General features: G+C 35.4%; 1 protein-coding gene across 1 annotated transcript in view; it reads right to left on the reverse strand.

Annotated features, from left to right (window-relative positions):
- Positions 1-21,584, reverse strand: part of PPFIA2 (PTPRF interacting protein alpha 2) — a 335,437-nt gene that overhangs the window by 169,862 nt on the left and 143,991 nt on the right. The window lies entirely within an intron of this gene.

Genomic DNA, 21,584 nt, shown 5'->3' on the forward strand with positions numbered 1-21,584 from the left:
GAACTAAGCTTTATTTCTATGACCGTATACCACTCCGTTCTGTAAACATAGTATTCAGAACCAACAAAAAGACACTATTTTCTTATTCCAGTATTTCTAATAGCACAATATAACATTTGAAAAATACAACATATTGCAAGATGTGTTTTATAATGACTTTACCATTGTAATTTATGAGAACATAGGCTTAAATTCGTGACTTGTGCAGGAGAATTATGCTACTGAGTGGGGTAAAAGAGTAAATCTCGAATTTAAAGCAGAACTTTCCATATTTCCATCCTGGAAAGTTCTTAACTTACTGATCTCAGATTTCCCTTCTTTCAGTTCACATTCTTGGAAACATATATTCAAGAAAACATTTTTATGATGCTTTTGTATTGTTTTTTAGGTAATTTCACTTGATATAAAATCGCTACTTTTAAAAAGAAGTTATCCATGAAAAGCAGCTTCACAGTCAACTTTATGTTTAGGCAGATTTTTAACACCACTGGTGTTCCAGAATTTTGTAAGAAAAACACAGCCCACATTATGTCAGCATGACACTGTTTTAAATAAACAATATTTCAGCACAAGAAAATACACACATTATATACTTTATCTATTCATTGTTTCAGTCTTAAACATCTTTTTAATACTGGTTTAAATCCTAATAAATTTAATTTCAATGTTTACACACACATACCTACTAAAGAAATAAAATCATTGAAGCAAATGCACTTGGATTAATATTTAAATTCTTCATGCATTTTTTCACATTTCTAAATTGATTGTACATATTGCATGTATGATAATGTTTTCTCATAAACTTGTGCTTTTGTGTAAAAAGCTGGATTTTTACTGTATACTTTTGACTGCTGCTTATGCTCTCTGTTTATTAATCTCTCTGCTGCCCATCCCTGTTCTGATAGCACTTATCTCTGAGTAACTTTAACCATTTTTTCAAATTATCTTTTAAATACTTTTTTCTTCTCTTCCCTCTTGGAAAAATATTTTTTATAAACCAAAATAAACATTTATGTAAGGTTTAGAATGAACAGTGCTCAATTCTAACAAATGATAGGTCTAAGGTCTAGTATTTTTGGACTCTGGGGCTACTACAGGAAACTACATAATTGGAAAGAGATCTCTGATCTTTCAATGCTTATAGGCATTTTCTTCTAGACATGGTAATTTCATGGACTCATGGTAGCTAAAATGCCAAGTTTAAGAGAATACCAAAAAAAAGTGTATTATTTGTAAAATTGCTTGTCTTTAAAATACGTATGTTACATAATTATTGTCATATGAAGATCTTACTGGCAATCATTTGAGACACATTGCATAACTGATTCATGGATTTTGTAAGTCATGTAGCAACTCCCATCTGATGCATGTTGATTAAAATATTTATTCAATTCAAGGTTGAATTTAATATTATAGTATCTACTTAGTATTTTGTAACTCTAGTAACCATGACCTTTTAGAATTAATATTCATGACACTTTCTATTATGGTTTTGTCTTCCTCTCTGGGAAAAAGAATAAGCATTAAGGTTTATCAGAGGGGAAACAGGGTCAACGGGGGGGGAAAATTCCAAAAAATGAAGTTCTAGAACATGCATATATTCCAGTTTGGGATGAGCACTCCAGCTAATATTCGCTTGGAACCACACACACAGGAGCAGATTTTCCTGCTCCAGATATTCCAGCTGGTGGACCCAGAAATGTTTCTAGGCTCCTTCTCCTCTCTGCTTTCGTTTTCACATAAAGGAAGCCTCATGTGAGGCTGTGGTACATCTGACAATACTCTCAGCAGTGCAAAAGGAAAAAGTATCCTCTGCCAAACAAAAACCCTCCTTTTGGTAAGCACAGCTACACATCCTGGAGTTTCCAAGATTGTAACCAAGGATAACGGACCAACCACACAGGCACAAAACTGGCCTAGACTTCACAACCAGGAGAGAATGCTACGTGGGAAGCATATCTAAGACTGCCATTTCAAGTAGTCTAAATAAAACAGAAATAAAGCAAAGTTTTACCTAATTCTGTAAACTGACTAGAAGCAACTGAAAATTCATTAAGTCTATGATAGCCACAGTGTCTAATGTGGGTTTCCCTGAGATTACACCATGCAGCAACTGTGCTTTTTCCTCTGGTGAGGTATAATTGTATACCATCCCTGCTATCATTTTTAATGGCACTTCCAAGTGATCTGGCTGTTCAGATCAGATAAAAAAACCCCACATTTTTCTAAATGCCAGCAGCATTACAATCCAGATCTCCTTAGCACGTCCCCAGTCAAAGCTATGATAAAGCAGGAATTCCTGCTCTCATGATGTGAGCAGTATAGTGCTAATTTCAAGGCCATGTCCAAAATGACATGCATTCAGATTTGCTGAAATAAGTCAGTTTTCATCATCAGTGGTGTCCAATGTTGCTGACAAACCCAAAGATAGTCACTGACAAATCTAGTTTTTGATAGACTGAAGAAACCACTGCAGAATCTTTCTCAATTCTTTGACCTTTTTTTAACACAGGTATCTGACAGTTGGGACCTGCTTACTGGAATGATAATGATAATCTCTTTCTTGGAAATAAAAATTCTCTCTCACAACACTTGGTGTTTCTTGACAAGACTTTTGTAGAAACCAGTCTCAACCACTCTTAAATCATTCAACACAGTCCCAAATCCTATTTAGGTACCTTACTCTATTTTAAATTTTATTTACTCATGTCACTTAGTGAAACTAGGCAAAATTAAAAAAGAACTATTTTTCCACTCATACCTATGTGTCATTTCTGTGAGCAGCATGCTCAGATCATGCTTAGAAAACCATCTGAACAATCTTCAAGGCAAAAATCCCCAAAGGAACAGACCAGTTACTATTTTTAGAGCTGCTGTGATAGAAAGTATTCTACTGTTTACTTGGGCAGTGGAAAATAAAAAGATCATTTCCACAATACAGAAGTGATAATAATAGAAGAACTTTATGCTTCAGAGTGAAATTCACTACCTATTCTCATTAAAAGCCAGAAGTGCTATAGAAAGATCTCTGCCACAACCATCCCAGGAGTCAGACCAGGAAATTAAGTTCAATTAAATGTAACATGAAAAAATAAGGCCTATCCTATGTAACATCCCATGCATCTAACTTTACTACATTGGTAGGCAGCACCTTCAGCTCATGTTGAAAATTTAATTTATATTTCCTGATAACGATATAGATAATACTAACTAGCATTTGTTCATTATAAGTCATTCATTTATGGAATTCATTTTTTCCCATGCATTTCTGATTAGGAAAAAGTTGCACATATCATGGAAGCATTTAAATATACATGCACACAAATGTATGCTAATTAGAATCCATAACTTTTTTTCTTTGAGTGATGGACTAGGAATGTTACAAAACAAATACTCCCCATTAAAATTGAAGACTATAATGTAATTACAGCATATCACAGCAGCACATTGCACCAAAGATAAAGCAGACATCTGTGATGGTATGAGTCTATTTACTCTACTAACTTTAAAATATCAGCATGTGAATTCAGACACAAAACAGATTCTCAGATGCCATTCATACAGCCTGTTCTAAAGAGAAAGTGTGATGCAGATGCCAGCAGAATCTCAGAGGTGTATTTAAATTCACAAACTACATGCTGAATGCCTTTCTGTAACAGTTATCTCACCATTGTGCTTTCTTTTACGAAGATCATTTCAAAACTTGACTGGACAGGGCCCTGGGCGACCTAATCTAGCTTTAAAGAGAGCCAAAAACAGTCAGTCTGGAAAACATCAACAATAGCGTTTTCACTAAATCTAATGTTTATATTGTTTCATCTTACTACTAGCTGCCTTTAGCTTGTCTTTGTGAGAGGCCTCATATATATAGCTGTCAGGTGGTTTTCTTCAGAAATCGGTCTTCTACTGTTGAACAAAAATATACATAAAATATTTTTCTTCCCTCATCCAAAAAATATTTTAATGTGCGATCCTTGCTCTATAATGATACTTTATCATTCAGTTCACTACTCAGTTAAGTGAAATGGCATGGTAAATATGGGAAGTAAATGAATGATCCTAAATTATCAACTTTGTGCTTTTAACTCAGTAGTGCTGAAAGTTAAGTAAAACAAAAGAAGTCTCATTTTCATGACTAGAATTTGTGTGTCTAAACATGTGTGTGTACATAAATATATATATTTATATATAAAACCTTTACATATAGAAAAAATATAAATATATGTAAACATTGCATATATATCAATTATATATATATATAAATACAAGAATGTTTTACATATATTATACATACACATACACATAAATCCATATATATATAAACATACACACAAATATACACATAAATCCATATATGTATAAACATACACACACTATATATAATTTAATTACATTTTTGAGCTTGATGATGATAACATGCAGCAAAAAGTAAAGCAACCCCCACACACATTTTGCAACCATCTACATCAATACTAGCTCCTTGATACCTAGGACTTGTGTATTCTTGCCTTTAGATATAGAACCATTCTCACTGAGCTACAGGGAAGTTATTGATTCTGCAGAGTTAGGTCTACAGGCAAAAGTTTGAAAGATCTGACCCTTAAAACCTACTGACATAGCAAGACAGACACCACAGCCTGTGTAGAAATTTACTGCTCTGCTGTTACATGATACAAGCTAAGATTATATATCATTAAGTGAACATCTTGAAAAGATAATATGTTTTGTATTTATTGACTTGTATCACAGTACCTTTACTATCTAATTATTTTTTGACCAGTAATTTTGAAAATTTTTTGATATGTGAATGTTGAAAATTTCCAGAATTAAAATAACCTGTTACTACAGTACAAAATATTGATTCAAATATATTGAACATAAAAGAAATTCTTTTTACAGCACGTTAAAATTTGGTATAGTGATCAGAGAAGCAGACTTAAAGTTCATATAGTCCATGTCTCTGTGTTGTACTCAGGTATGGAAACAATTCAGGCATATATTCCATGATTAGAAACGTAATTTAAAAAAATGAATCTAAAAAGGAATTGTCTGAACAGTTCTTAGTCAAAAAAAGAAAAATATTTTCTTGCTAGATAAATAGCCAAGTAAGGAATTGTCAGAATTTCCTTCTCTAAAAGTCTTTTCAAGCTATAAGATTTTTTTTTGTTTGTTTCAAAGTGTAGAAAATAAAGCTCAAGGTCACTGAATATCATGTAAAATTTTTAATACTAGCTCAGAATGTTATAGTAGTTTGTTCACAAACTGGGTCTGGGGAAATCATGCTGATCTTTTGGCTTATCGAAGGAACCCGAAGAGCCTGATCTTCAGGTTCCAGTTCAAAGTCCTTTTATGACTTGGTTCGGTTCGTGCAGATGCGGTGCCTGGTCGCACCCCTGAGCGCTGTTCCCTCCGGAGCTGGGGAGGACCTGGGACATGCCTGTGCTCCAAGGCTATGGGCACACGGAAGGAAGGGCCAGCATGCTCTAGGAGGCCCAGAAGGGCATACGGGGTCGCTCAGTTAACACGGGCAAGGAGAAGTAAAGATGGTAACAGATAAAGCACAGAAGCTTTTATTGAGGCCTGCGTTCATGTTGATCTCGGTGCTCACTATTCATGTCTTTGTGGGGTACTTTAGGCTGCAGACAGGCAGAATTTAGGTTTACAACTGTGTTTCTGCAGCGTTTATTTTGTATACATTTTCAGGGCGAATCTAGCCGAAAGGCTTATTTTTTTCTGTAACTGCCCTGTAACAGAACAGCTGAGTAACAGCTCCCAATGGTTACTTGTGTGCAGTAATGATTAAAACCTGGAAAGATAGTTTTGAGGAATTTTGCAGTGAAACAGTCTCATTGGGTAGTAGGATAGTTATCTTTGCCCTTCAACTTCACTAGGTAGTAGGACAGTATCTTTGCCCTTGAAGAAGCCAATCACTACTTGTATTTTTGATTCAAGTACTATGCTATCTGGCTTCATGACTAAGTAACGGTTGTTATGATGGTAAAACAATGAAAGTAATTCCCACCACTATAAGTTCTCAGACATCAACATTCAGGGTAAGCTAACTGCATCCTAAAATAAGAATTCTCATTTTGCTGTTTCTGGTTTAGGTATTTACTGAGGCAAATACAAATTAGAAAGGATACTCTTTAAAGGCACTTTACATACCTTCATCATGTAAATATATAAAACCCTTGTGCTGCTGCTAATCAATGAAAATATCTTCATCAAGACATATTATCAGAATAAACACTGCACTTAACTGTTTTGACCAACTGAAAATTTGTTCTTCAAGGACAGTCTTCAAAAAAGTCCATCTGGGATTCTTAAGCTTCAGTAACAGTTTATCCTTCATATTCAGAAAAGAGTCATTATGGTAATAACAAAACAAATTGCATTAATTAAAAGTTTCCTACATCTGTCTGGGAACTTCCTACTCTTCCACCTGTACAAGTCATTCATTGCCCACTTTACTGCATTTGAGCTTTGCACCATTTATGCTATGTTGGTTTACAAATCTGTGGCAAATCTCTGATATGCCAAGCTTTAAATGCAGATCAATAACTCCTTCTAGGAAAAATAAGATAAGACATATGAGGTAATGGGGAGAAAATCTCTCTTTAAAGAATAAAGTGGAAAACTATTGTTTTACTCTTCTTACTGAGGAAAAAGGTCAATATCCCGTGGCACAGGGTGAAAAAGAAATGTAACAGCTATTCAGATAGACATTTTTGAACATTATCTGAGAAAATACCATATAAAGAGGGTTTTAAAGAACATACACTTTCTCCCCCTTCCTCCCCATCTTTGATTTAAACGTTCTTTGGAAAAGTATCCACTGCAAATAATATGCTTCTTTCCATTTATAATAATTTCCCCTGAGGCATTTTAATGCTACATAGTGATAAAGAGAATGTTTTTTCTGATCTATTTATCTTTGGCTGCAGGAGAAAAAGAAATCTCCTCTACAGGTTTAAAACTATATAGCCAGAACTGAAGCTAGTTATTGGAGAAAGAGGAAAAAAAAAAAAAAAAAAAAGGAAGACAGACTTTCTCTGTTGCCTGATGACCCAGTAGGAACAAGGTTTTTGATTAAAACTGTGCCCATTCTAATGCCAGCAATAATAGGACTACTGAGATTATAAGCCTAAACCCTAGACCTCAAGAAAGGAATTTCATATTCTATTCTTTATTTTTATATAGGTTAAGAACCACTTTCACAACTATAATCTCATTCTCTTTCTGCTAGCTCAATAAATATGGCTAACACTGTAGCACACTGATTTCTCTCATAGTCTGTCCCTTAAGAGGCGTACATAGATACCCACGTATCCCTGGTCTCAAAAGTGTTTCTGCAGAACCGTTCTTAGTTGGGTTTTGTTTGTTTGTTTGTTTAATCTATATCCTCCTGGAGAAAAAATTGCTGTTGGAGCTAAAAGTGGGATGGGGATATGATGTTGCTAATTCCCCAGGGATTTAATGCTACTCTGCTGGGCCAGCTTCCAAGCAAGCTGGCTTTCTCTCTTCCTCTCTCACTGATGACTCTACAAAATTCTGCAGATCCTGGATAGGTAGGGCCCATCATGTGCATTACTTTGGTCTTACAGTAATTATTATTTTAGACAATTTATATTATAACTTGCCACCAGGTTTGCTAGGCACTGTGGAAGCACAGCTCTGAGAATTTTATTTTAAAAAATGGCAGCAGAGTACGTTTCATGTGTATACGTATAATGTATGCTTGTGATACACATACATTGGGCTGCACGCACTTCACTTTTTTTGCTGTATTTGCTTTTCCAGGTGATTATACGAGCCTTAGCCATATAATTTAGCAGCAGTTTTTCTGATCTATCTTGTCCCCTTAACCCCCTTTTCCCCCCAGGTTTTTAAAATACCAAAAACCATCCAAATACCAAACAGATGTGAAGTGAAGCAGTATTATATTTGTGATTTACACAGTTTCAGGAACTGAAGCTGCTTATGGTGCTGCCAAGCAGTAGCAGAGACAAATTAATGAGACTTTGGTCTTATCCTCAGCTGTTCATAACCCTTTGGGCAACAGCCAGATGTCAGAGATCAGGTCAGCTCCACATTAATGCCACCTGAGAAAGCAGTGAGCACTAAAGATGCAGGCAGTGAAATCACCTTGCAAAGATGGCCCAAAGGTGGAGGCTTTCAGTGGAGGCACTTCCACGGAAAATAGCCGAGAAGCTGTGAGTGAGGAAGAGGTAAAACAGAAGCTTCCTCGTTATGGTTTCCTCTCAAAAGAATATGAAGAAGGAAGAGTATTTGCATTAGCTCTCAGATGTACTGTTTCCTCTCTTGTATTGCATCCAGGCAGGGAAAATAATGTATGCATCCACAGAGTTGCAAGAATTAAAAGAAAATCAACAACAAACCCCCCATAAATAAAGAAAAAACCCACACCACAAAACCAGAAAACCATTTCTCATTTTTTACTAAATGCTGCCTAACATTTCATTCAAATTAACATATACACTCACCCTGTTTAAAATTAATGTTCAGTTTCTCAAGTGTTGGCAAATCTCCCCACTTGCAATAAACTAAAATAATCAGTGTAACAGATGATAAACAAAAATGCAAGCTAGATTTTTTAATAGTATGATAGATTTCTGATATCAAGATTTAATCTATGTTATTTAATTTTATAGTTATTATTCATAAAATATTTTGATGTAATCCTTTGGCAAATCAATTTTATTCATACATAAAGGTACCTACAAGAAGTCTAATGGCAAATTTTTGTTCAGAAAACTTTATCTTAAACTCTTCAAAAAAAATTCTGTAGCTTCTAGAAAGGTTCTGTGTTTCTTAATTTAAACATAAATGTAAGAGATTGAGTTTATAAAATTAATTAGGTCACAGCAGCCCATTTAACTCCAGCCATGACTTTTATAAGTTATCCTCTAACTGAAACAGAATGTCTTTCTTCTAGATATGTTTTAGTTGATTTATTTTTACAAAGCTACATTGTTATCCATTTACATTGGACAGGATGCCACTTGTTCCACTTGGCAGAAAGTCTTTTCCTTTTGGCTATTAAAAAAAATGGCAAAAACTAGTACCCAGACAAAATGGCAGATGTGTCCTGCTACGAGATTCAAATTGGGAGCATATATTAACATTCCAATTTTATGTTAATTGTTTTAATTTTACACTAGTGAAAGCTATTCCAACTGTCATCGTCAGGATCACTCAAAGCATGCCAATGCCTGTGGCTCTGTGCAAAGTTCTCCTTCTCACCAGAAGAGGAAGAAAAACACCCCTGTAATTGGCACAAAGTGAAAGAGGAAGAGGAAAAATACATTTTTAGAAGGCCACAGGCAAAAAGTTGTGATTTTTTCAGGAAGTGATATAGGGCCTCCACTATCCAGTCAGATCCACCTAGTCAAAATCTGCTGTGACTTTGGCTGCAGCATGAGATTTATCTGTCCTTGTCAGCATGAGAAATTATACTTTTCATGAGCCATGGGGAAAAATAGGCACATTTAGGATATAACTCACCTGACCTGTCAGCATCTTTTTTGAGATGAATTGCATATAAAATTGGTTATTTCTCTCCATTAAATATAGCTCAAATGTAGATTTCTACATTTGATGCCTCTGTCAGGTAGGAGAGGAATATTACTGAGTCATTGCACAGGAGCTTTTGTGAAAAGCATTACAAGGAAAGCACATTCATGAATGAAATTCTAATTGTAAAGGAAAGAACTGAACCTGCTCTAACTTTGAAGGTGAATACCAGCAGACTGAGGATTATATGTCTATATGCATTAAAAAATCACGTTTATTAGCAAAACCTTTTAAAAACTCTTTTTCAACTGTCATTTTTGACACATAGGTTTACAATTCAAGACTGCTTTGAGCTGAAATCCCAAACCTAAGTTGCCCCAAGAAAAAAAGATTTGGGAACTCTCCTTGGGGATGTTCAATTAAAAACAGTAATAAAAATAAAATCTAGCTCTTTTCTAACAGAATGGGGCATTATTTCACACTTACAGAGCTTATCTCCACATGTAATATTCTCTTCAGCCTCTTTCAGTATTATCATTCTCCAAATCAGCCTAAATTTCCTAACTCAGTATGTTAGAAGAGCTCGATCTTTTTAATGAAAGTGAAAAGGGACGTTGAAAATCCATGTTTCTATACAGCAAAGATGGTTAAGTTCTTTTACCGCAGGAGTGTAGGGAAAAGTGATAGAAACAGGCAAGCATGCTCATAAATGCTCTTTCCTTTGCTGGGGAGCTACTAGTCCCTGACACTGCAGCAGTGACCAAAAACTGGTCCTGGGGAGAAAGGGTTCCCCGATACCCCAAATCTTGCAGAAGTTCTCTGTTTACAGCTTTTCTACCTAGCTAAGCACCAGGATTTTGAAGTAATATAATGATTATCATGTCCATATAAAACAAATAGGTTACAGCAAAATCTTAAATGCTAATTCAAGAGCACGTATTTGACTGACTACCAGAAAAAGAATACAACGGCAGCGACAAAAATCCATTACCCAGGCAACACATTTAAACAATGAAAGAATTAGCATCAAAGCATCACTGGAGAAATATTGGCTGTATTTTTGTCAGATTCACCCACATAGTAACATGAAAGACTACAGATTGCAGAGACAAAAACACCCTTTCTGAGTGCACCACAATTGCAGACAAATACATACATGATTAAAGCCAGTTTTCAAAACTACAGTATTCTGGTGATTAGTCCAAAAACCCAAAATTGAACCACGTGGGTCTGACAACAATATTAGTAACATTTTGTAATAATGAAAAAAGAAAAACTGGATTTGTTTGACAGTATTTGGGGGCTAGGAAACAGAAATTAAGCTTTCCAACATAGAAAAAAATCCCAAATTTTACATCATATAGTCTCAAAAAAGTTGGCAACTGTAACAAACTTGTAAATTACTACATGCTTTTATCTGCATATTATGTGTGCTTCAAGAATTAGTTCTTACAAAGCTAAAAACGTTCACAAAACTTATTTCAAAAGGGAAAAGAAAGATATTAAATAATAGCTTCCAGAAGAAGAATCCCTTTAAAACACACAGTCAGTCATAATGTGGTAATGAACATCTTAGTTTTGTTAACAGGCAAGTTTTCTAAGTTGGGAAGGAGGAGATCAAAATACAGTGATCAGTTAACAGACCAGTCCTACAAAGACAAAATGGAGAGAGTATGGATTGATAAAGAGCAGCTGCGATCCAGAATCTACACCGAGAAAGCTGAAATTGAATTATTCACACACCTTGTCTAAGTTAGACGGTTTGAATAGAGCTTGAAGACAGCTCTTAGCTAAAGAGAGAGTAAAAAGAATCCTCAGTCTTCCTTCCCAGGGAATGCTAAGCATAGTTGAGTTTTGTTATTTAATTCCATTTTTCTTGGCAAAATATAGTACTTTCATTTGAAAAGACGCTTCCTCATCATTGCTGAACCATCACCACCCACAAACAAAAAAGGAAAGGAAAACTTTAGCAGGTGCCAAACCCACTGGATTTTGGACTGGAGCTGATGGTAACCACATCTCTCCAGCAAAGCACAAACTATTTGTAAAGGATGCATTCAGAGACAGTCTCCAGACAATCAGACTATTGAGGAATGCTAATAGTAACATACCCAATAAAAAGTATAACACACCGTATTCCTAACAATATTCTGGGATTTAACCGAAGCAAACTTATTCTAGCTTGGGAACACTTAGGATGAAACTAATTTCATCCAATATTAAATTCTTCCTCCAAGTTTTGTTTACATTTTAGTTGCAAGTGAAGTTAAAATGATAAATTTAAAGTGATCTTCTGTGCCACAATTCCACACAAGACAAAGAATGAAATATAGCTATATTATTCTAATATTTATTCTAAATATTAATATACTGCAGAAGGCATTATAATTGCAAACATATGGATGACAGCAAATTTACAGAGAAGCACTTTGACCGCAAGCTTTTGGGCTGTGGAAAATGCAAACTCTACTTGGTATGACTTGAAATAACTCAAGTAACTCTTCATTGCAGTTTAAAACTAAGTTGCATTAGCTTGCATGTGCCACAGGATAACAGTGTCCATGGATCATCATAGCTTGGCTAACTTGCTGTCACGTCACTGTGTCTGACCCTTCATATGCATCTGAAAGGATATTTCAAAATCAAATATGTTTTAGTATTAAAAGAAATGTATTAAAAGCACTAAAAAACATTGCCTGTATTTGGAAGAAAGAAAGAGGAAGGGAAACAAAGAGAGTTTTCTTGCAGTTTCTGTTGGTAATCGCTGTGCTGCTGCCAAGGCTGCACCTTGCGGACACTCACAGCATTACAGTCCCAAAAGATGAAAAGACAGAAGAAGCACTAGCTGGACAAGGGAAAGTCACACTCCAAAGCCCTGAGCAAGCTTCTCCCAAGCAAGTTGCCAGTGACTATCAAAGATAAAAAACATTTGTAAAGCTGACAGTTCTGTATAGGCCTGAACTCAGTGAAGAACTTGCACCTGAGATTAGTCTTACTGCTATCAGTGTGAACAGTTTAGTGCAATGGAATATCATATGTGACTAAGAAACATTTTATGATACTAATAACTGATTTTAAAGAATACTCCTTCAATCATGCACATTATTGTGTATACAGAATAGGTGTTTTATTAGGATGCACTTGTGCATGTTCAACACATTTTGTATCACATCCATAAATACATACAACTAGAAGATGTATGATTAGAAGAATAGTATGATTACTTCCTAACTTTTCTCTTTTTTTTTGTTTTTGCACTTTGAAGCATGACAATAAAAAGAGGGCATTACAGTTTTTGGAGTGAGAAACATTACTTAAAATTGTAACAGTGGTCCTGTAAAACAAGCTTAGAAAAAAATTGATTACCAAAGGCATCACATTTAGTCAATATCTTTAATTGCAATTTAAATAGGGAAGATATTGACTAAACAACACTTTAAATATAATACATTGTCTTCAAGAATATCAGAAAAGCAGATCTACGAAAAATGTTACCATATGCACACTAATTTTCTCTCCAGACAATGGCTTGGCATATGCATTTATGTGCATCAAAGGAATACATGATTAACACTGGCAGAAGACATGGTTAATAATGTATGAGTCAGACATGTGGTTGTTCTAATCATTACACAACATTTGTTGTAGAACAAAGATAACACATTAGATTAGTAAGCACATTCATTTTGATAGTCTTAGGTAAGTTTGTATGATACTCATAGCTAACAGAAGTACAGCCTTTTCTAGCTCAGAAATCCACCTTTCTATGAACATCTGTGCCTCTTCCCATGCAATTTTAACAACTTTATTGATTTACACATCCACGTACAATGATGTGACTAATGACAAGTGCCAATACGGAAAAACTTATTTTCTAGACATTTGGCATCCCTATGTGATAGCTAATAATTAAACAGTGTGGAATACAATACGAGAAATGCCCAAATGTTCCTGCAATAATATACGAAAGAAATTGTGTCTATGATTCACATCATTCTGTTTTGAAAACATATTCTGTTTCATCCATTCTTAATATAGCTATGAAGCCATTGCCTTTGCAGAATCTATTCTTTTACCAGCATAAAGAAAGAAACCCGTGTACAGTGATACTGAGAATAAAACATTACACAAGCATGTTTATTATCTTAAGAGATTTTATGAATCATTAGGGCATGTATCTTCTTCAGTTCCACAGCTCTACACTTATGGTTTGGTTCTGTTGTTAATATTCAAGAATTGTGATACACTTTAAATCCTGTTAGCCACTGTTATATTGTTGATTTTTAAAAAGGACTACGCATATGACATTCTAGTGGGAGACTGTGATAAGCACACAAGCATTAAGGCTGCCTGTGTCCCGTCCTCCACTGTCACACTGCTAGTGTATCTCTCTCTGCTTCTCTCCATCTTAATGGGTATTTAAGACCATTTCCAATAGAAGACAGAGACTTTCAGGTCAATGCATTCTATAGCTAAAAGAATCACCTGATAGGAAGGAAACACATGTCAAATTTAATCTCTGCCATATTCAAAACATGGATATGAACTAAAGTCTACTGCCTTTCAGATGAATGTCCATAGGATCATCTTTAAAAACATTTGGAGTCCCCCCTTTAATCTCTCCTATTGGGAGTTTTTTCCCTGTGCCTGCAGTACAACTGCTCCAAAAGACAGAAGGACTTTTGGACCTGCCTGGGGCAAGCACAGCTCAGTAGCGGCAAACCTGGATTTTCATCCTTTCCTTGCTTGGTTGTTACTGGTGATACATGATGGCTTGGTGTCAATAGCAGCAGAGAGATCAGCCACAGGTTAGGGTATAGCCCGATTGCTGGTACCGTCTTGTAGAAGACTGGAAGAGAGGGATCAAATCTTTGCAAGCATAGAAGGAATTTAAACGCTTCTGTATATCCTGGATATAAGCCACTAAACTGACAGGTAAAACAGAAGAGCAATCATGTATTCCCTAGTTCACTTCATTTGCTTAAGTAAACTATCAGCTCTGTAATGAAACATCTCATTTTTTTCTGACAAAATTATTAATAGAAAGAACTAAGACTTCTAGTTCAGAGTGGAATGATTATCCTCTTCTATTTCTCTGTTGTGCTCCTGAACAAGATCAATTAGTTACCCTCTCTATTACAGTAATTCTGAGGCAATCAGATACTGCAGAGACGTGCTTGCTATGAGATCCAGAGTAAATGAAACTTCTTTCCTTGCGCTATCCCAGGGAATTAAAATTAAGCCTTTTCACTTTCCCAGTTTGTGTAAGCCTCATCAATTTATCTTCGTATTTGAATGTCTCAACAGTAGATTCCCAACAAGATCAGATACATAAACAGTGCTGCAACAGGAGCTTTTAATGAAAATCTAGCTTTTATGATGAAAATCTAGCTTTTATGCATGGCTGATCTGTTACTCCTCAATTTTATGTTTGCAGGTTTCAAAAGACGAGTGTCAATGAATTGATCAGGGTGCTTCTGTAGCTATCTATTTTTAATTCCATCAAAGAGGCTTTGTGTTAAACATGTGATGGAAGAAATATTAGTCAGAGGAAAGCAGATGGGATAGCTATTTTTTCTTTCAAAGTATTTACACATTGCTGAAATTTTATTAACTCTCACAGAGTAAAAATAAGAATGCCCAGCTTACACAGAGTAGTATTCATCAGTAGCTTTTGGAGAGGAAATTGCTAAATTTTAATCTGTTTTCATCACTAGGTAATCTAGTAATAGTATGTGCTGGTGAAGCCTTGTACTGTAGCCAGTGCCAGCAGTTCATGTATTCAGCACTCAAGCTTGAGTTTTCCAGGCAATCTCCACGTACCCAGCGTGCTCATCTGGAGCCTCCCGCTCTGAGTTTACACAGAACAAGGAGTGCAATTCTTTGATGTGTCCTTCACAAGCACAAGTAAAGACCAAGAGGCCAACAGAGGCCCAGGCCAAACAGTCCCAACTGGAAAAGGAAAGTGAGCAAGAGAAAAAATGGATTTTGAAGGAAACTGGAACTATTTCAAAATCCGCAGTACAAAGAGTAGAGTCTGTGGGTATGGCTATGCTGTGCGACAGAAGACCCCTGCATTAGTCCTGAATGACCCAACTCTGGATGAGGAAGCAGCATAGGCATATTGGTGTGGAGAAATAGGGCCTGTTAGCCCAGGTGCAACAGCACAGTAACTGTAATCTCGCTGCCAGAGGCCAAGCAGCACCTCTGCACTGCGCAGCACTCTGCACCGCTGAGGTATCAGCTCCCTTGGAGCTGCAGTGAGCTGCATGGATACGTGCCTTATGGGGCGCTGTAAGAGATGACAAGACAGCTCACACCTCATATTAATTGTTTCAAAGCTCTGATGACTTTAATGCCTTTTTATCCTCATTATATCCTTCAAAATTAAAAAGGGCAGAAACTTCAATTTGAAAAAATGTAAGTAGAAATTCCTAAGAAAAATCTTTCAAAATACGTCAGTACTGCAAACATAGTACACTTTATCCTTTGTTGATAGATTTTAGGTATTTGCTTTATCAAGTTCCCAGCACTACCTTTCAGAGAGGTATATCATTCACTATATTATTACATATGCTACAACTCATATAATCATAGAGATTAAAAGAATAAATGCTGCAGACTAATCCAATGAGAGATCAAGTGTAATAGCGCTTTTCACCTATCTGTCTATCTATCTGTCTGTCTGTCTATATGTAGGCTAATATTTACTGTTAAATACAGGACTTCAATTTTCTTTTTGATAAAGATGGTATTATCTGTTACAAATGAATGTTCTGTTTGCACACACATGCTCTGGATAAGAAATCCCAACAACTGCCAGAAGAAGGACATTTCAGTAAAAGAATCTACTGCTCTGAATAAGTTCTGCAGAACTTTGAAGCCACATGGAAAATGAACACCGTATCTTCGCATGCTGTATGAAATAAACCCATATTATCTGCTTAGCAGAGCTTCTCCAGATGTGCTCAATTTAAAATGCAGGGAAAGCAATCAGGCCAGCTATTTCTAAGTATGTGAACTGAGTACTTGAACTACAACGAAGACAAAGATGCAGATTGAAAGCTCTCAAAAACATGTTGCTTACTTACGAAGAGCTCCCTGTAACACTTTGAACTTCAAGAACGTCAAGAAACTGTCTTTAAGGCTTCCAAAACTTTTGTTTTAAGATTACCAGGTGAATCTTGAGAAACTGAAAGGAAAACTTGACCTAACTGGTCTCTCTGTTGCAGAAATAGAAATCCAAAATAAATGGAAAAGATATGAATGAAACTCACTCATTTTTCATACTCAAGATCAGCCAGAGCAAGCTCACCAGTTTTGGGAATTGAAACAAGAAAGCATAACTTCAGGAATATTATTAATGAACTATTATGAGAGCTCCTTCCTCAGATTTTTATTTACACTATTTCCAATCAAATAGGGTACAAACTTGCCCTGTGTCCAGTTTTTACTGCTTGATAAATATATTTAAAGATTACTCCTTTAAATGTATTTTAAACCTAGTCTCCAGCTTTAAGCCAACATAAATCACAAGAGATGTTCAAAAACATATTTAATGTGGGATCATTTTAAGAGAACGTCAGATAAATAATATTTAACTTCTCTCCAAAATTTTCAAAATAAAGCTTTGTGAAACACATGAAACATCTAGATGATCAAAAAGAATAACCTTTAACATTTTAAGCTATCACAAACAACATATTTCCAGTCAACACACTATTGCTTATAAATGGAGGTAGAATAGACACATTCAGTACAGCTGTTCCATAAAGGTAAATGAAAACCTGTTGACAGCTACCTTTCTGTTGTTTGATTTCTGTTCTAACTATATTTTTTTTGTCCAAGAGTTATTTAATAGACAGACATATCATTGTCAGAATAATCAAGTACTACTGCCGCTTCACCTCTTATAAAAAGAGAGAGATGAGAATGTCATCTCTACAACTGAAACCAGGATACAACCTTCTATGGAATTATAATACACATAAACACCTCTAGGTTGTGAGAATTGTCACAGCTGTCTGCAGCAGGTGATGAAAAAAATATATTTCATTCGGATCTGATCCTTTTTCAAATCCACAAATATACTGTACTTTAATCAGTACTTTAACATTCCAAAATCACACTGAAGAGAAAGTGCTGGTTTAAAATAACAGAATCACTTTCTTAAAATTCAGATTCAATCCAGATTGAAAAAAATTAAGAACACATTTTGAAAATGATTTCTGCATGATATCCCTTTATGACATCCACATATTTGTGTGTATACCTTTTCCTGTGTCACTTCTTGACTAGGTGAAAGAATTCACATGGAAAAAACTACTTACTTTATAGATGGAGTGATTAGATTTTAATGTTTGTTGGATGGGAATAAAATGTCATACCTTTACCTGCTCATGTTTTATTATGTTTTTTGAATATTCCACTTAAGACATTATTCTTTATTTTCTGAACTAAATGCTTCTGCAGGGCTGTCTAATAGAATTTTGTCTTTCCTAAACTATTGCTTTTAGTGTAGAAGTAAAGCTCCAGAAACAGAACCATCCTTGGCCAGTTAATCCAGTTGTGAACCATATAAAATGCCTTAAAAACCTGGAAGCTTTCAAACACTATTTGCAGATAAAATACAAGAAGCATTAAATATTGTATGTAGCAGTGTATTGTTTCCTGTTTTTACACCTGTGTTCCAGCCTTCCTTTAAGGTGATGTGCCAAATTGTTACATTGTGAGCTGTTTGTAGCCAGGACTACATGTCTACCCTGCCTGGAACAACAGGGCTTTATTCTTGATTAGACTAAGTAGTATTACTAATGTTGAAGAATGTATATACTACATAGAGCATATAATAATCCCAATGTTAAAATGGATGCTGAATTTCTGAAGAGTGCAAATGCTATGTGTCATAATGATGAATGTAGAAGTTGTTCTTTACAAATACTATAATTAGTTCTAGGTCCTCATAGGAAGTATAACCTTATAAATAAAACCTTAAAAATGAAAGCAGGCAGGGATGGATTAAGACAGGATTCTGTGGATTAATGCTCTGTAAAATCATGAGAAGCAAAGCAGCAGGCAGCATTTCTGAACACTGCTGATTACTGTTGGCCAGCTGCCCTTTTTAGAAAGCTTCACTTCTGTATTTCTGCAGGAATTAAAGAACTGGAAAGCTAAAGAATGTGCCTGGACAGGTGCTAAAAAAGGAAAAGTCTATTGCATGAGTGCCCAGCTTGGAAATAATAGTTTCTGCCAATAAAAATGTATTGAACTGTAGCCTTTGGATAGCTAGAATAAACCTGATAATATATACCGAATGGTGTCATTCTACTTCAGAGCACACACACAAAAAATGATTTAAATGAAAAAATTGAGAGAGGCATGGATTCTAACGGTATTTCTCTATTTCTCAAGTATATGACTAAAAATGTATGTTACGTGCAAATTACACATATGTGCATTTACTATATCTAGTACATAGTGTACCTTCTCTGCACTTACATTGAAAGCCCCAGTGTAACTCAATCTAAATTAAAAACTTGTATTCTAGCTTGTTTTATGACCTAAACCTAAAATATTATGCCCAGAATTCTGCTGCATCAGGTTTATAAACATGAACAGAGAGATTTATCATCAAAAAGATAATTTTCTTTAGATAGGGTAACACTTACTTAGCTATGTCTTATTTCTACAAACTCTTGACAAAACAATACTACTATCATTTTCCTCATTCTTAATCTGCCAGAAATTCTTGCCCTGTCACATACCAGTCCAGCTTTTCCTCAAATGTTGTAGGTCATTCAGCCCTGGTACAACTCAAATATACGAGAACTCTCCCACTTGGATTCACACGGTATCATCATATGCATAGTGAGTACCACATGCATTGGTACTCATGACATTTCATATTCTCCTGTAATGTCTAAAAGTCATTTGCCAACGGTCTGACAGATAGCACACCTTGCCCATTTCCCATTATGCTATCCTTACTGCCTGTTACCTTTCCTAAATTTTTTTGTTGTATCCACCTCACATTAAACTGTCTAACCTATCTTGCACAAATAATATGCTGCGAGGCATTTTGTTTAAGAGCTTTAAGCTGTAAGAAGTATAGGCATTTCAGCCATCGCTGAACCACGCATCACTTGCTGTCTGTCTGTTAACACAAAGAAACGGCTCTCTCCGGGGCAATCCTCCCCTGTGAAGGGCTGAACCGTCCTTATTTGAATACAACCAACAAAACAAAAATTGCGTGCGCAGCAAAATGGTGGCCACTAATACCTCACTGAATAACCCCTCATGCAAATCCCAGCTGTAAATATAGGTTAAGTCTTTATATTGTTAAAAGGGTATCTCCTTATGTGCATACTAGAATTCTGTGCACATCTGCTTGACTAACATAAAACCCTGTCCATATGTCGTTACAAGAATTTTTAATACAACAATTTTATTGTGGAATTAAGTCAAACGGACAGACTTTAATAGCAGAACTACAGGATAGGAGCTATTTTTAATTGAACAGTGCTACTGGCAGCCTACTTAACCCTCTTATGTTTAGAGGAAAATGACATAGATTTAGATTTGATATTTAATGACAATCTATTTCCCAGTCATCCTCCTTTTGTAACCATTTAAGTCTTTCAATTCAATCAGATTTTCAAGAGAGAAGCTATTAATGAATACTATTTTATATCTCTACTTCATTTAAACACAGAAATAAGTAAATAAATAGGAATATAGTTGCAGGACTTCCCAAGGAAAAGCTTCCTTAGGTTTAAATTTTTGTAATCCATTTTTATTTTGCCTTAATACAGTCAGCAATAGAAACACCAAAACAAGAAACAGACTGCATTTGCAATTCTTTTTCAGCTTTTCTATAAAATCAGCATTCAGTTGAAGAAGTAAATTTAAAATTCACATTTTCAGGTTGCTGTTTGCTTTAGAATTTTTGTGTTTGCCAGTGAAACTTCTGTAATGGTGGAATTCTGCAATAGTGATCTTTCTAAAGACTTTAGAAAGTCTAACAATGTGGAACTATAACAGCACTACACAAATATTTTAATACCATTTTAAAAGCCTGTAAATACTGATAATCACTCATATCATTTAAGGTCTGCAGAGCAGAAGAAATACATATGTATAACTATATAGCCTTAAATACATGCAGTTTTCATAAGTATGCTATTACCAATTAGAACGAAAAGATGCTTTAAACTACTTAAAATTCTGCTTTCTTCAAAATAAATTCTGGATCAGGCCCTGTGCACAGAATTGACTTCTAAACAGCATATACAAAATAGAAAAAAAAATCTATCCACAAAAGGTACAAGAGTCGATAGCATGATTACCATTAAAAATTACTAAAAATTAATATGAAAACATGCAGTTAAAAGCATCACAGTTTTTATCTGCTTCATTTCCTCATGCAGGTTGCGAGCAGACTCCACAGGCCAGAAATAGTTATTTCTGTCTTGGTCACTACCAGTAATTAACATTTTGGAATCAGAATGGAGTTAACGATAACAGTGATTATATGCCAGCTGGAATATATTCCACCTCCCCTCCCTACAGTCCTGGTTATATTAGAATGCCACAAAAGAGTGAAAATTGCAGAAGAAAGTGTTGTCCCTGAGGTATATGTATATGACTCAGAATGTATACAAGAGACAGAACAACTGAGTAAGAAAGTGCCATTTATACACAGCTCCTATAAAAAGCAGAGATGCTTCAAAATTATTTAAAATTATAAAAATAGCTCCATTTCAAAATTGTGAGGCTGGTAGTCTAAATTTAATTTCTTCCCTCAAGAACATGCAATAATTCTCCCCTCTTCCTTAGGGTTATAAATGTCCAAGCCCCCAATGAAATCTGTATGTTGAAACAAGTCTTTTGTCAGATTTCTCCGTTTTTCTCTAGCACGTGCCTGACAGCATAGTTTAAGAATCATGATGGTAACAGGGCATCATGAAGCTGAGCCTGTTGTTAGGACTTGCTTATTCCATCTGCATTAACATTCCCATTATGTTCCCTCATGAAGGAGTTGTGTTGTA

The sequence above is a fragment of the Rhea pennata genome, chromosome 1, assembly GCF_028389875.1.
Source record: "Rhea pennata isolate bPtePen1 chromosome 1, bPtePen1.pri, whole genome shotgun sequence".
Taxonomy (NCBI): Eukaryota; Metazoa; Chordata; class Aves; order Rheiformes; family Rheidae; genus Rhea; species Rhea pennata.